The following is an 18,044-nucleotide window of genomic DNA, read 5'->3' on the forward strand; positions in this document are numbered from 1 at the left end:
TGTATTCAACGTCAGTTCGGCCTCGAAAAACAGTTTCTCAGAACCACCTCCCCTGAAGTCTTTCCAAAACTAATCCCACATAGAGTAACCATAAACTAATTACTTTTTCCGAGTGAGCAGGATCAACAACCAAACATCACAGCCAAAATGTCAGCATTTCATTACTCAAAATCAGCAAATACTAATCATAACCAAGCATTACCTATACTAATATTGAAAGCTGCACAATTTAGCAGACAACATATCCCAAAACTTTAACTTAGTAGAACCGGAGGAGCATATTTGATATCTTACACAACTACTCCCAATTAAACAAACAATAAACTAATAAACAAACTTTAATAGCATAATTAGCAACTGAACCTTAGGTCACCATTATATTTCGCAATGCACAAGTAAATATCATCATTAATATTTCTGGGACAATGACTTAGCAAGTAAATTGAAGAGCTTGTATTCTCTTATACATACCACGGTCCACGGGCTAGGAGTAGGTAGTGAGGTTCGTTGAGTGATGTACTTTCTATAACATGTTAATACCTCGAAATAAGAGCAAGTGAAGTACTGAAATACATCAATTATGATAAGTTTAAGTAAATATACTTCAATATCTCGGGTCACTAAGAATATGAATCATTTATTGAAGGATCCATTCTGCATGCACCCCAAAACAGGTTAGCAGCTATTCTTTTGTTTAAGTCTTCCAGTGTTTCCACTTATGGACAAGTTGCCAAGTTCTAGGAAAATTCCACAGCTTGAACTTGACAGACTTCCAAATTTCGTTTCTTGGTTTATCAAATTAAGAATCATATGCATAATGCATTATGAGCCTGTACTTTTGAACATAATTTTTTAACGGAATCTATGACATGTTGATATTTAGGTCGTAATGTGTTCCTATTGATCCCAACCACTGTGATTATTTTGATCCTACCAATGTACCAACCCTTTCTCAGGTGAGATTGTTACCCCTACACCAACTATTGTAACATTTCTTGTATGGAGTAATCACCTCAGCTCACATGTTTATATCTGGAAAAATTGCAGCTTCTGGAAGCACAAGAGAAGTCTTGGAGAGAATTAATGTTGAGACATGTAGGTTTTTTTCATGTTTCATAGTGAAAAACACAATGCAATGAAGAGATATACGTTGATGCATTTCTCTTCAGCTAGCTGTCATTAGAATATTTTATACATAGTTGTTTCGCATGCATAAAGAAAAGGTCCATGTATCTCAGCTCGTAGGACGACAAGGTTTACATATCTATCTTATAGCAAGTCTTGCTGCATGTGAAACTACTATATATATATATATATATATATGTTTCCAAACTTCTTCAGGGTATGTCTCTTGAGTAAATTTTGTTGTTAAATAAAGTGAAGCACAGTATTTCCAACAACCTATCTCATTTGTCTCTGAAGGAAATAAGTGCCTGTTTTAATTGTGTGGCAGATCTAGACTTGGAGAGAACTTGGCTTGAAAAGTTAATCGCTCTTTTCAGGTCATCATTCTTGCAACCCATATTGAAACCGTGCAAGGTAGATCCTCATCTTTAAAAGTATTCACAAATCACAATCCCCTATGTCTGTACCTTATGTAGACTATTTGTTAGCTGTACGTTCTAGGGCGATGAATAGTTTATATACTAAACTATACTATATTACTATCCGGGGCTGGCATATGGTCTAACTGTTGCATGAAGAATTGGAAGATTCCTAGAAGAAAAACTTCAGCAGAGCAAAGATTCACGTACTGACTTGGTAGATGTTTCTCTTTGGTTTATCTGGATTCTAGAATTTTCTTTTATTCTCTGTTGTGTCTATGTAAATGTCTGAAATCTAAATTCATGTATAATTTGTTATTCAGTCAGTAGGAGATAAAATGTACTACAGAAATGCCTTGTAGTCCAGGCTAAAACGTACATTTGATGGCTAAACAAAGGAAACATTCAACACAAATACAAATTCCAATAATAAAGTGTAAACAAAGAAATGTTTTGAGATCTCATTCTCTTAAACGCATATTATGTTTTCTCTTCACTTTTACAAAATTAAATCATCAATTACCTAAGTTCAGATTGATTTGCCTTTGACCTCCTCCCATTTATCAGTGCATTTCATTATTCATCTCTTTCTTCAGACTACGACAAGAGCAATGAGGTCCCAGAAAGGTCGTTTTCCCCTTCATCTTCCACCTTCATCTCCTGACCAAAAATCACTCAAGTGTTCTTAAAAGTATTTTATATTGTATCCACCACGCCCACAACTACCACCACTACCACCTTGAGTTATTCTTTGCCACAAACTACACCAAAATACAAGAGTGTCGAAGTCAAGATAAGGAACAAAAGGCAAAAGCACCAACAAGGCATGCGCATGATGATGAAGACAAAACATACTCATAAAACACAATACTCCAACAAATAAACACGTCCCTCGGAAATAATAACAATCAAGACAAATAAAGTGTAAAAACTCCATGACATGAAGCCACAAAAAACAGTACGTTAGATTTAAAAGAAAAACAAATAACCAATAATTAAACCCTTGTTTCACAACAGCTAGAAAAGAACCATACCTTCCATTATGTACTGAATTTAAAAGGTATCACAGCAAATTAGAAAAGTTGTTCATGGGAATTTTCAAGTCAAAATCGCTTACGACGATCAACTGATAAGTAAACTTCTCATTAATTTTTTTTGGATCGGTGACAAGGAATTCTATTAATTAGAAAAGAATTCGAACAAATTAAAAGGAACAAGAACCCTCCAACAAGGATATAGGTTCTCTGAAACCATTTACCATGACATTTATAATCATTAGATTAATTTTGACCAGGACATATTGAGATTGAAATGTACAAACAAAGGCACTAAGCTACTCTTTGACAAATCATACCCCATCCTCATATTAGAATATCTTAGTTTTTTAGTTTTCCCTTAACCACCCCCCCCCCCCCTCTTTCCCTCATATTCCGCGTCATAGCATTGTCTTAAATGTTCTTTAAACAGTTTACCTATGGTTTATCCCCCAAACATGTCATTCTCGGAGTCTCATTCTGGAATTCTGTTAAGAAAGACGTCTTCGATTTTCCATTCCCCGTTCTTTCTTGAATTATGATTCCCCAATTCTACCCTGAGTCAGTTTTAACTTAATTCGACCTATTTTCAGGTTTTTTTTTTACACTGAGCCTCTTATGATTTTTCCCATGAAAGGTGTCAGGCTCACAAATAACCTTCCTCAAACATCCACTTTCATATCTCACCTCCATATAACTGTTCAAAATGTTAGACCCCGCTAATATATCCTATATCATTATACTCGAAACGAAATGAAATCCTACCTAATGGTCCCAATACGACCTTTAATACATGATATATACATGAATTGGATTGCGCAATGTCAGATCACAAAGGAATGGTTAACCACGACAAAGAAAAGTAACGGGAATCTAATGAGCAGAAGAAGTAACAAATTACAAAAATACGGAGAAGTGGTGTAACTACTATGTGCAATGCATCTAAAATTGCATGGAAGCCTATGCTATGCAGAAACTCTGCCACGTCTGAAAAGTTGGTAAACACTCAAAAACCCAAGTTGAAGAAGAGGACTGCCCCAAAATACAAGGATCCTTTGGAGAATTCCAAACTGGAAATGCTGAAGACCATCGGGCCATAGGGGGGGGGGGGGTATCAGAAGGAAAGAAGAACGAAGCCTTCGAACAAGAAATTCTTGACAATCTGGCCTTCTCTTGATAATTAATTAAAACCATATTAAAATCTAACACTTCTCCATATATTATCCACTTCCTAATATATTAATCCCTTATTTAAAATTTCAATATCAATTAAAGATTAAATTAAAGAAAATTTGGATGTTTATGATACCTTGCACGAAAACGGGTCAAGATCTTGCCTTGGATTTATGTCTCAGCTTCTCGGGTTTTATTCCTTCGTATTTCTATTAAACCCTAAAGTCAAACCCTAAATTTCTATCACTCATAGCCAACTCTGTTGGTCTCCAGACAGTGTTTGTAGTTTTCACCTCTAGCAGCAGCCTTGAGTCGAATATGCTTTCTATCTTTCATACAGAGGAGTTACCCATTGAACCAAATTAGTGTTTGCATTGCCTTCAACTATTGTTGTTTTCCCGGTAATGAGCTCTAGCAGAGCAAACCTCCAAAGCTGTAAACATCGTTTTTTTTCATTCACTTGCCCGGTAGAATGGTACCTGCAGTAATATATAAACGCAGTCTTCGTAAATGGTTGTAACTAAATGTCTTCTCCCAGAAGGATGGGCTAATGTGGTGACAATGTAGATTCGAGTTTTAATTCGAGTAAAGAGAATGCTTACCAATCCAAATGTTTATAACCACCAATAGAGTCCCAAATGCTCCGGTTATTATTAAATAAGCTCCTGTTAGTATTAAATAAGACAAAGTGGATAAAAAAATTAATAGGAAACGTAAACTATTACCATATACATGACTTTTTTTGTATCCCCCTGTGAGCATTTTGATCAAAACCTTGAAGTTCCCTTGACCTGTATGTTCAGCGCGCTTCCTTGGTTCAACATGACCATCGTAAGCTGCATTCCAGGAAGTGGGAAGTAATACCAATTTTCAGTGACAAGCCCAGAAGAGAGACTAAATTTGACATTAGAACTGATTTTATGCATAAATCTAAACTCAACAAACGACATACAAAAGCCATAAATTCAATAATCAATAATTAATTTCTATGAAATCCCTAATTCTCAAAGAGAATGCTCACCCAAACGAGATTGGATCACGAAAACAACCTGAACTGGAGCCGCAGAGAATCAAACCCTAGAATTGAATAATTCACCCCCGACGTTGAGAAATAGCGTGAATACCACCGGAAACTACGTAGAAGACGACAACATTTGATAATATGACAAAAAAAAATCCACGAAAAATGAATAAATACAATCAACATAAAGAGGTAAATATACGAAATAACTGCTACAAAATCATTTCTTTTCCAAAAAGAAATGTAGAATCAAATCCTAACTTCAGATCGAGATTGACAATAATATACTCACCTCATTCGAACCCAAGGAGGTGAAGACTGCAAAAATCAACAACAAAAATAGAATAGTTAGGATAGTTATTGATGTTGAAGAAAGAGAGGAGAAACACAAACAAGAAGAATGACAAATTGAAGAACTTACCTCCACAGGAGAATGGAGAGCAAAGCTGCGGGAAGGGAAGAAACAGAGAGATAACACAGGAGAATGGAGAACAAACAGAGAGAACAAACACAGCAAATGACTCCCAGTTCAAAGTCTCAAAAAAATGGTGGAACAAAGTTATCATAAATGATGACAGGGACACATCCAAAGAAGATAAACCGAGCATTTCAATAACCGTTCAACTCAAATTGAAACCGAGCTTTTACCAGAGCAGAATGAACTCGGGATTGAAACCAAACATTCCCTCGAGTTTTAACATACTTATTTCCACAAAACAAACACTATGCAACTGTTTTTTGTATTTATAGAATGACATTTATTTATTTAAAATTGAACCCGGCATTTAAATGACCATTCACCCCAAATTGAAACCGGGCATTTAAATGACCATTCAACTCAAATTGAAACAGATCATCTACCAGAACAGAACGAACTCGGTATTTGTTTCATATACATTACACAATGCAACACGAATCTATCAACATGCCCTAAATTGAAAGAATCTTTTATACCAAATTGACTGAAGAATCATATGGAAGAAATCATATTTGAGAGGTTTAGGATGCCACTAAAATATGATATGGTTAATGTATGATGAAATGCCTATTGGATATGCAACTCACTTTTAATAATACATATGTTTTTGCTACCGATTGTTTATTATATCATAGGCAGTTAATTGATTCAAAGACGGTCCATTTCATGATATCTTCAAGTTTTTGTTTTCTCCAGTCATGACAGTTTGCTTGAGTTCTCATTATTAATGAAAATAACTGCCCATAGACAGAAGCCGTCTTAACTCAAGATTGCTAATCAAATATTTCATTAGTTCCTTGAACATTCTATGGGGATTAATTCCTTTAATTTTCCGTTTCGTAGCTTCTCTTCACATTCTCATTCAAACTACAAGCTACTGCAAAGTGTTTTTTAATTTTTTATGTAGGTTCATCAATACCAAAATATTGTAGATCAATTCATCGTATTCCATCATCTATTAGCTCCAACAAATCAGTCTCCCCTCCCCTCTTTCGTGCCCTTCTAGCACATTCCTATCATCTACGAAACAATCGGTACTGCAAAACAAGTGCCACCCTTTAGTTCATCAAGTCCTCTACCTCGCCCGACAAACATCATACAATCTAACCACATAGAAATCTCATAAAACCAAATTCATCCAAGTCATCCCTGCATTTTGCCTCATACTTGAATTTAGTGAAATTCCATAGTCCTCCCCTCACTCAGAATTCATGATCTTAACATAGCCATTATAAATTTATAATTGTACTATTACGGAGTATAAATAAAATTCATAGGAAACTATATTACCGACATCAAATTGACTAAAATTTAGCAATCATCAAACAATAATAATAATTAAATAATTAAACACCCGAAACCCAGAAATCAGCAACGGAGAAACCCACCAAATTGCAGTAACAAACTTACAAAACCCCAATTAATCGATCATACATTCCAATCAAAAAATACGAAATCAGAGAAACTAAAAATTGGGGACACAAAAAGAAAGATAAATTACATCATAGGAAACACCATGTTAACAAAATCAGTAGCTAAACCAAACATACCGAAAACACTAACGAACCAGGTAACTGAAATAGTCAAATACGACAACCCATAACCTAGATCTAGAGGTAATTGAAACAATCAAAGACGGAAACCCATAATCTAGATCTGGAACAATTCCGGCCGATCTTAAGATGAAAAAAACAGCGAAACATGTTCAATCAACAAAGGAACTCAGGGGAAACTACAACGTCAGATCATAAACTTTGAAAAAACAGAAAGAACAGAAAGAAAAGAAGAGGCACGCACCAAAATCCAAAGGCCGTAGCGATGGTGGACACGAAGACGCCAAAAAACAGGACAAAATCTCCCAGAAATGTGGAACAAAATGAACTGGAACCTTTGGCCCAAATCATTTTGTCCACATCTCCGCTAGATCTGTGCCGATAAAAGTAGACAGGTTAAACAGCAAAATAAAGGGAAGAAAGAGAGGGGGAGCCGACGCCATGGGAGATGGAGAGGATCTTGAGAGAGAAAGGGATGGAAGGGGAGGAGAGGCAAGGGAGAGAGAAAGAACCTAACAGAGATCCTTAAGTCGAAGCAACGTGCCAACAACTGTGATGAATGAAGGGCATAATGGATAAATGTTAGATATGTAAGGGTATTTTAGGCATCACACTGTTGGATGAATAGTGGAAATCAAGTCCTCACTTTTAAAGGTTGTGAGATATATATATATATATATATATATAGATATATAGATTATTATGGGTAAAGATTTCCTTTCTTTATTTAAACAATGCAAATTACGTTTGAAGATGTTTTTACTTTTAACCAAAATCTAAGGAAAAGTGAAAAAGATATAATGTCATGCTCTGTTATGTTCGACTTATTTTGACTTATTTCAGAAAAAATAAGTTGAATAAGTTCAGTTAAGTTCAGATAGTTAGAAAAAATAAGTTTTTTGCAGACATTTCACACACAAACGAGTTTATTAATTTCAGAAAAAATAAGTTAAATTAAGTTCAGATAAGTTCAAATACTATAAGTTCGGACAAAATAAGTCGAATAGAACGGAGCCTTAATGGAAAAGTACGTGTGTATCGATGGAAAAGTGTGAGAGATTTAATGTCCAAATGAATTTGTTTGATTAAAATATTCAGTTGACCCGATTTTTTTATAGAATATTAAAGGCATTTATGTTACAATATGAAAAGAAATACTACGTACAAACGTCAAGATTTAAAAAGGCCGCTCAAAGTGAAATACGTTTAAAGATAAAAAGGGGGGGTGGACAAAGAGAGTAGCAATTTATAACAACTAGTATTCTATGCACGCTATGCGTGTCGATATTATCAAAAATCTTATTTGATATATACGTTTTATAAAAAAATTAACAATTTTTATAAGGGTATAATCGATATCTTATGTGGACACTTAAGTGCTAAGTTACTAAACTAAAGCTTGATCCTTGTTTCTCTAATTTGTTAATTAAATATAGTCCTATATACACGCAACACGTGCTTAAAAGTGTGGGACATTTTTTACATGTAAGAAAATTTATTTAAAACTAAAGAAACATATATATATATATATATATATATATATATATATATATATATATATATATATATATATATATATATATATATATATATATATAGTTTAGGAATTAATCTAATAACAAATTAACTACTCCGAAAATAAATATAAAAGATTGTGCTTTTACTTGTTTAATTTATTTATTTTTGCGTTTTTTGCCACGTACAAGGTGCTTGTATAACCATATAAACTTAAGGTATGATTAAGAGTAAGACTTTTTCCGAGTTACAAATTTTCCGTTTAACCAAAATTTTAGGTACAAGTTGGTAAAGGATACATGTCGGTTCAGACAGGATCTCAAGCCAGGTCAATTTTTGATAGTTTTAGTTGCAATTGTTGTATCATAAATCTTTCGGAGATAAATTTTAGCAACGTAGAAAATTTTTCCGCGAGAAACAAATTTCAAGGTAAAACGGTTATTGGGAAAATAGCTTTTCCTTGTTTGCGTTCTTAGGGTGTTCCACTGTGAATTAGAGTTTTCCATGCTCTCCGCTCACAAAGTGTATGCCTAAATCAATTTTTTGGTTATTTTAAAATCAATTATTTTTGTTCCCCTACGAGAAAAGTTTTAGAGAAAAAGAACATAAGTGAAAATGAGAGATAGATAAGAGGAAAAAAAATGATGGATTAGAAAGGAAAACGTGGTATTCCTTATTCACAAAATGAAAGTTGCTTTTCCATCTAGGGAAATTAAGTTATTGTTTTACATCTTTGAAAAAATTGTTTCCACCCTTAACAAAACAATTAAGAAAAATGGGAAAATCATTTCTTTCCATAAAAACAAACGGAACCTACGTATGAATTTTTTTTTTTTATACTTGTAGGGGTTTTTTTTTGTGCCACTTGTTTCCCGTTCTACAAGAGGGGCGGTTCTTTAGAAAACCATTGTATTTTTGTACCTCGAAGGAGTCGCCACCAAATAATTTTTAAAGTCTCGTTTGGAAACACCGCAAGTGACTCTATTTTGGATAAGGCTTTGAATCCTCGAAACAGATGGGTGAGATCCGGGCACGAGAACGAAATGCTTATTCCGCGAGCTTTAGAAATATTCAAGTACGTTGGCACCACATTTTCGAAAATATACCCTAGATTAGACTATGTGGTTTTGAATTTAGAGCAAATATAATCTCTAATTTTATGGTGGCCACTTTGCTTTAAAGATTAATTTAAAGGAACCTAAGACCGGTTTGTCCAAGAAATTATCTTTGTGAAGCGTGATGTAACCTTGTATTAGGTTGTATTTGGCATGTGCGGTGATGAAAGCAAAAAAGCAAATAAAGCAACATCACAATACTAAATAAAGTGCGGAATTAGTAAATACAAGACCCACTAGAGATGGACTAGGGAGTAGGTCCACATTGCCTAGAAATGGACTAGGCAAGTAAAGATGCGGAATTGAAAGTGCGGAATTAAAATTGCGGAATTAAAAGTGCGATATTCAAAGTGCGGTATTGAAATTGCGGAATTGAAAGGTGCGATATTGAAATTGCAATAGTGAAAGGTGCATAATTGAAACTTGTACTTGGGCACATGAGATTCGAACGCCAAGAGGCTCCTTAAAAATAAGTGCGCCCGACACGAATTCAAAGTAAAAAATCTCAACTTGGGAGAGGTTGCTCAACCCAAATATCCTAGACTTTGCATATTGAACTTGAACTTGAAAACTTGAATATTGAAATATTGAACTTGAAATGCTTAAACTTGAAATATTGAACTTGTATTTGAAATATTGAAATTTAAGAGGCTTGAATCTCAAAGATCGGGCCTTTTAATGTTGAAAAGGTTAGATCTTCGATAAGCTCTTACTTGAAAGGATCCTAGTTTAGGGAAGTAGTCATGAACAACCCTAAACATGGTGGGATCTTGAAATTTGAAAACTTGAACTTGTATATTGAAAAATGGAGTTGTGAATCTCAAAAGACTAGACCTTTAAGGATTAAAAGGTGTCATCTTTGATTACTCCATGCTTGAAAGTGATTCTAGTTCAAAGAGGTGATTGCAAGCAACTTTGAACATCCTTGAATCTTGAAAGTTTGCATTTTTGTATTTTGAAAAGTTTGGATTTTTGAAAAGATGTATGATTGTTGCAAGTGACATTTTTAATAATAAAAGTGCCAACTTGCTAATCATTTTGAAATCAAGAAGACTTGATTGAATATGGTGGGATTCGGAATTACCTATTTAGGTTTAGGCAAGAATTCCTTTTAGAGCTCCCAATTGCTTAGAATTAGAAATTTTGTATGTGTTTTTGAAGGGTTTTTGATTTGTAGTTTGAGGCGTAATGTCAGTATTACGACGTTGTATTTGTTATCTCCTCCCTCTAATGCTGAAAATGAGGGGTATTTATAGGAGGAATGGGTGCAAGACGCCAACACACGCCAGCGCAGCACGCCAAAGCAGCGCTGGGCGCTGGTGACGTGGCATGAATGCCGCCAAAGCAAGGACGCGGGCTCCGTCCTTGTTTCGTCTTGTAGTGTTGTACCTTTGTACGAATAGTACTAGGCTTGGAGTTTTGTGTTTTCTTGGAGGTTAAGGCACTATTTTTTGTCTAAAAATAAGCCTTTCTCGGGTTTTGAATTCCGGTTGTACGGGACGGGGCCCGGCTGGCTCGGTTTTTTGGGTCGGCGCCCGAATTTGACTTGCCTTATATGATTTTTAGTGGAAAAGGCTTAGTAAAACCAATGGGATGGTCTACTAGATGATATTGTACTTGAATTTTGAAATTGGTTTTTTGAAAGTTGTATTTTGTACCGAGAACCGAAAGGGGAACGGCCTCGGGAATTGGATTTTGGATCTTGAATTTTGGAAATGTTCTTAGCAATTGGGATTTCCGTCCGGAGTTATTCCAACCGCCTAGTAAGGATGATGGTATCGTCATCATCCCAGAGGGGAGACACAAATTAGGTGTCTACAGAAGCCCCCACTTTGACTGAGCGTTCGGTTAGGAAAGCGCAAGTCAAAGTATTTCGAAAGGGACGGAGAATGATCAAGATGTTCTTCACTGGAGACCACTCTTTGTACGCCGGTACCTGCATAAAATAGGCGTTAGAAAAAAGGATAGAGTCTACCTCGGTGCGGTTGTGACGACTCCGATTTGTACTCGTACTTTGCCGCCTTCGGTTCAGGACGGAGCTTGGCATCGAAAATTTTGAATCTTGAATTTTTGAATTTGAACACCCAGAGTTGATCCATTGGGGATGTGCTTTGCTGGGGATAAAAGCTTTTTACTGGCCCTTAGTATTTTGAAATTTCGACTGACTTTCCCGAAGCTTGGGTCCGTTGGGAGTTGAACGCCTGAGTCGTTGTATTTTTTGGACTTTGTATTCTTGAAATATTCATCTGTTTGTACTTGGAGATACAGGTGTATACCCATATTTTTTATGGATGGCCTGATGCGACGTTTGATGCTTGGTGCGGAAGACCGTAGCAGCAAAGGACGTGCAATCAGCACAGGAGACCGCGCGCGCTGAAGATTCGCGCATGCAGCAGGCAGCGCTGGGCGCTTGGCCGGCGTACTACGCGGGGCTGCGCTGTATAAGCGCCCCTTGCCGTGCCGTTTTGAGGAGCAATCTCTTGCTTTCTTGCTCTCTTTCTCTCTTAAAGGTCGAATTGTCTTCCCTTGATCCTGTTCTTGCCTTATCCATGTAAGTATTTCATGTTTTTCTTATGAAATATCTCTAGGATTGCATGTAGTTTTGATTTTCTCGTACTTTGAAATGATGCTTGTATGCTTAAGCTTCTTGAATCTTGTAGAAAACTGTTTGATAGCCACTCGAACTTGAACTGTTGGAACTTGTAGATTTGAACTTTTGAAAGTTTTATTGAGTCTTGTACCTGGTATTTGTAGATAGTAGTCTCACTGGTGACCTAGCGGGTTCTCAGGTAGAGAAATAGGCTAGGATGCCTTGATGTTGTTTTTGTAGAGTTTTGAAATAACGGCTTTGGCATGGGTAGCCTAGGCGTTGGTGTTGAACTTGTATACCTGCTTCGGCGTGGGTAGCCTAGGCGCTGGTGTAGAACTTATATACCTGCTTCGGCGTGGGTAGCCTAGGCGTTGGCGTAGAACTTGTACTTTGAACTAGAGGTCCACTAGGGATTTGTTTTGAATTTTTTGACTTTGTATAGGCTAGTATAGGATAGCCCCCAGTTTAGAATTTTGACACTTTGTACTCCACTTGATTTAGTATGCCTCGTCACACTCGGAGGAAGCTCTCCGAATCGTCGGTGGTTCGAGCTGCTGAGGAGGATGCTTCGGATGATGAAGCGGCTGCAATAAACGGGCCAGGCGGGGGTATGGTTCCCCGGGAGGCGCCCACTTTTGCTGGTACTGGTTGGAGCCTTTCCGACCTGGTGTTTCGGCCGGAGTGGCACTTGTCTCAGCGGCCTCGCGCTGGCTTGGTGAGTCTTGTACTGTGTTTTGAGTTTGTATTTTGTACTTGTATAGGTTTTGAACTGACTCGTTCACCTGTAGGCCGATGGAAAGCCGTTTCGTACTTTCTGGTCCTTGGTGGAGGTTCAGAAGGCTTTTAAAGCTCTTCGTGTTGATGAAGAGGCCATGGAGATTTGGTCACAGACGGGCCTGGCCGATTTCTGGCGTGCCATGGGCAGTACTTCGAGGAGAACGGGGATCAAACCCCGGCTGTGGGCTTTGTTGGAGCGGTGGTGGGATACTACCAACACTTTCCACATGGCATGGGGGGAGATCACCATTACCCCCTTTGAGTTTTCTATGATTACGGGTCTTCCTTTTTCTGAGAGGAATATGACTTTTGATCCGGAGCTGACGTGGCTCTCAACCGCTGCCAGGGACTTGCTCGGCCCTGTTGTTGATTTGTCGGAGGACGACACCCATGCTTTTGTGACGGTGATTGTGGAGGCCATCTGCGGTGTGGGTGTGTCTGCGGAGCAGAGGGTTAGGCTCTTCCTCCTAGTTTCGGTAAGCAGAGTGATGGCCGCGAGCAGGAACAATCGGGTGCACATCAGATTCCTGTCCGTTCTACGGGACTTAAGAGCTGTTTCGAGCTACAATCGGGGTGGTTTGGCATATAGCCACCTCTTGTATGAGATGAAGCAGGCCTCTTGGACTGCGCCGGGGAGCGACCCGAGCATGACTGCTCTGTGGAGTGTGCTGGAGGTATTAAAACTCCTTGTACTTTGTACGTTGTCCTTGTAGGTTTGTATTTGAACTTGACTGATGTTTTGCTTGCTTCTTGAAAGATTTGGATATATGAGCACTTTCCGACTTTGGCGTCGGATCGTACTGGAGATGCGGCTTACCCGTATGCTACCTCTTGGATAGGAGCGGTGCGCAGGAGGGTGCCTCTGGCGACCTCCCGTAGAGCTTGGAGAGTTCTACCCGCTAATGAGGAAATCTTTTGTACTGTTTTTCTCTCTTGTATTTGTATTTGTATTATTGCCTAAGTTTTTTTCTTTGCAGGTGGTATGGCGTCCTTTTGCCAACGCGCCTGTACCTGCCTCGGTTGCTCGTGCCCATTTCTTGTCTGGGCGGCGGGTTTTTCTTCCAGGGGTGTACTGCCATATGTGGTACCTAGGGGAGCGAGTGTCCCTTCAGCACAATTCGGGGGATGAACTTGTCCCCAAGGACCCACCGGAGTCCATGTTGGCGTCGGATGAAGAGCTTGCCCGGCTCTATGTGGATGCTAGGGGTGTTAGGTTATGATACATATGACAATTCATAAATCATGCGGAAAAACCATAAAGCCAGGAAAACATATTATTTACACATAATCATTTAGCATAGTTTAGATGCATACTCTTTGTTGCGTGCCCTCCCTAGCTGCGCCCGAACCGAACAAGAACAAGTCTTTAGGACTCCAAGTGTCGTCCCTCCGTAGATAGTCCACAGCACGTCCGGATCCGCCTTAAGATTGACCAACTAGAATCGCCCTTAAGGTGCTACTTATTTTCGGCTAAATGGGCAAGAGTTATGGCTGATTTTTGTGCTTAAAAATCCTAGCTTTGAATACTTGAAAACTTATGTATAAACAATGACCCTAGGCCCTTATTTATAGAGGTATGGAAAGAGAATTGGAATCCTATTAGGATACTTATTTATTTAATTAGAATCCTGCTAGGACTCTATTTAAATAAACTTTATCTAATAGGTTTAGGATTTAATCTTTTATTGAATCCCGATAGCTTTAGGATTCGCACACGAGCATCGCACGAGCACCGTACACCCGCGTAGGCCTTGCGGACCACGCTGAGCGCACAGCGCTCGGCCCATGCTACTATCCGCGCGCGCCCATGGCTTCGGCTGGGCCTGGCTTGCGCTGGGCCTGGTCGAGGCTTTGGCGTGTGTTGGTGATGCGTGTGGCTTGCTGGGCGATGGCCTGGCTTCGTGCTGGGCCTTCGTCTAGCGAGCCTCGTCCGATGCTAATTCGTACGATACGCTTTCGATTAAATTCCCGATTCCGGAATTCATTTCCGATACGAACAATATTTAATATTTCCGATTCCGGAATTATTTTCCGATTCCGATAATATTTCCGTTTCTGACAATATTTCCGTTTCCGGCAATATTTCCGATTCCGGCAATATTTCCATTTCCGATAATATTTTCCGATACGTACCATGTTTCCGTTTCCGGCAACATCTACGACTTGGATAATATTTATATTTCCGATACGATCCATATTTCCGTTTCCGGCAATATCATCGTTTCCGGAGTATTCATTTCTTGCCTGTGACGATCTCAGCTCCCACTGAAACCAAGATCCGTCGATTCCGAATATCCATAGATGGAGTATTTAATGCCATTAAATACTTGATCCGTTTACGTATTATTTGTGTGACCCTACGGGTTCAGTCAAGAGTAAGCTGTGGATTAATATCATTAATTCCACTTGAACTGAAGCGGCCTCTAGCTAGGCATTCAGCTCACTTGATCTCACTGAATTATTAACTTGTTAATTAATACTGAACCGCATTTATTAGACTTAACATTGAATGCATACTTGGACCAAGGGCATTATTTCCTTCAGTCTCCCACTTGTCCTTAGGGACAAGTGTGCATTTCCTAATTCCTTTGTCGCTCGATGCTTGCTCTTGAACATAAGGTAAGAGTTGTCATCCTTATTATGTCCAGAGGTGTTCCTCGGTTTCAGAGTTCAACTGATCAAATAAACAGATAATCATAGCCTATGATTCATCCGAGCACAGCCATGCATTTCACAGTTTCTAGCTCTCCGAGTGGCCTTGTACAACTTTTAAGAATCTCATCCCGATTTATGGGAGGACAATCCCAATCTTGCGATCTTGAGATTAGACTTCGTTTGATAGGTGATTACCTGAGCGTTGCCTTTATAGCCTCCTTTTACGGTGCGACGGTTGGTCAACGTCAAAGCAACCAGTTCTCAAACAAGTAATCTCAAATCACTCAGGTATTGAGGATTTAGTGTCTAATAATTTTAATGAAATTTACTTATGACAGATTTTCATCTCTTACAGTAAAGTTTCATAGGTATTGTCCGATACTAGTCTTCCCAAAGTAAGTATCTATGCAAATGATTATGACATTGCCATGTCCACATAGTTCAAGAAACAGAACTACTAGTCATCTTGCATTCTAATCGTCTAACGTTTTCTATGCGTCCAATTTTATAGAAAACTCCGATTAGGGACCATTTTCAACCTTTGACATTCAAGTTCACTTGATAGACATTTCTTAGTCACAGGACTGGTCCTGACAGTCTATCTTGAATATATTGTCAAATTGAAGGGACTCATCATTTAATAAACCACAAATTAAATGGAAAAATGAATTCTTTTCATTTATTGTGAATGATTAACCAATAATGTTTTACAAAGATTTAAACTCTAAAGCTTTAAAACATTAAACAGGAATATCAAAGCCATTCTCCAATATGCTTGATTCCCATAGCTGCAGTGTGCGAGTTGTGCTTCGCCTGCGGCAGAGGTTTAGTCAATGGATCTGATATGTTGTCATCAGTTCCAATCTTGTTTATCTCGACTTCTTTTCTTTCAACGAACTCTCGTAGAAGGTGAAATCTACGAAGTACATGCTTGACTCTCTGGTGGTGTCTAGGCTCCTTTGCCTGTGCAATAGCTCCGTTATTATCACAATACAGGGCTATTGGTCCTTTAATGGAGGGGACTACACCAAGTTCACCTATGAACTTCCTTAGCCATATAGCTTCCTTTGCTGCTTCATGTGCAGCAATGTACTCCGCTTCAGTTGTAGAATCCGCAATGGTGCTTTGCTTAGCACTTTTCCAGCTTACTGCACCCCCGTTGAGGCAGAAGACAAACCCAGACTGTGATCTGAAATCATCTTTGTCGGTTTGGAAACTTGCGTCCGTATAGCCTTTAACAATTAATTCATCATCTCCACCATAGACCAGGAAGTCATCTTTGTGCCTTTTCAGGTACTTCAGAATATTCTTGGCAGCAGTCCAATGTGCCTCTCCTGGGTCTGACTGGTATCTGCTCGTAGCACTGAGTGCGTACGCAACATCCGGGCGTGTACATATCATAGCATACATTATTGAACCAATCAATGATGCATATGGAATCCCATTCATTCGTCTACGCTCATCAAGTGTTTTTGGGCACTGAGTCTTGCTTAGAGTTATTCCATGAGACATGGGTAGGTAGCCTCGCTTGGAGTCTGCCATCTTGAACCTATCAAGCACCTTATTGATATAAGTGCTTTGACTAAGTCCAATCATCCTTTTAGATCTATCTCTGTAAATCTTGATGCCCAATATGTACTGTGCTTCTCCTAGATCTTTCATCGAAAAACATTTCCCAAGCCAAATCTTGACAGAGTTCAACATAGGAATGTCATATCCGATAAGTAATATGTCGTCGACATATAATACTAGGAAAGCAATTTTGCTCCCACTGACCTTCTTGTATACACAAGATTCGTCTGCGTTCTTGATGAAACCAAAGTCACTGACTGCTTCATCAAAACGTATATTCCAGCTCCTGGATGCCTGCTTCAATCCGTAGTTTGAATTCTTTAGCTTGCATACCTTTTTAGCATTCTTTGGATCCTCAAAACCTTCAGGCTGTGTCATAAACACAGTTTCTGTTAAAACAGCGTTTAAGAAAGCAGTTTTGACATCCATCTGCCATATTTCGTAATCGTAATATGCAGCGATTGCTAACATTATCCGAATAGACTTTAGCATTGCAACTGGTGAAAAGGTTTCATCATAATCCACACCGTGGACTTGCCTGTAACCTTTTGCAACCAATCTAGCTTTGAAAACTTCAAGTTTCCCATCCTTCTCCTTTTTCAGTTTGAAAACCCATTTGCTTCCAATGGCTTGGTAGCCATCTGGCAAATCGACCAAATCCCAAACTTGGTTTTCAGACATGGAGTCTAATTCTGATTGCATGGCTTCTTGCCATTGCTTGGAGCTAGGGCTCGTCATAGCTTGTTTGTAAGTCGCAGGTTCATCACTTTCAAGCAATAGAACGTCATAGCTCTCGTTCGTCAAAATACCTAAGTACCTTTCCGGTTGAGATCTATATCTTTGCGATCTACGCGGGGTAACATTTCTAGATTGACCATGATTCTCACCAGATTCTTCTAAAGATCTCTGAGTTTCATCTTGAATGTCATCTTGAGCATTCTCTAGAGTTTGTTGTTCGACTCGAATTTCTTCGAGGTCTACTTTTCTCCCACTTGTCATTTTGGAAATGTGATCTTT

The 18,044-nt window shown here is 38.5% G+C and overlaps 1 long non-coding RNA gene across 1 annotated transcript; it reads right to left on the bottom strand.

Moving 5' to 3' along the window:
• Positions 1-1,865: 1,865 nt before the first annotated feature.
• Positions 1,866-5,488, bottom strand: LOC130466772 (uncharacterized). The gene is made up of 6 exons (XR_008926927.1): positions 5,194-5,488; positions 5,065-5,090; positions 4,773-4,884; positions 4,354-4,587; positions 3,888-4,230; positions 1,866-2,305 (listed from the first exon to the last, which is right to left on the bottom strand). It is a non-coding gene; the product is annotated as an uncharacterized lncRNA (long non-coding RNA).
• Positions 5,489-18,044: the final 12,556 nt, after the last annotated feature.

Source organism: Spinacia oleracea, chromosome 2, assembly GCF_020520425.1.
Source record: "Spinacia oleracea cultivar Varoflay chromosome 2, BTI_SOV_V1, whole genome shotgun sequence".
Classification (NCBI taxonomy): domain Eukaryota; kingdom Viridiplantae; phylum Streptophyta; class Magnoliopsida; order Caryophyllales; family Amaranthaceae; genus Spinacia; species Spinacia oleracea.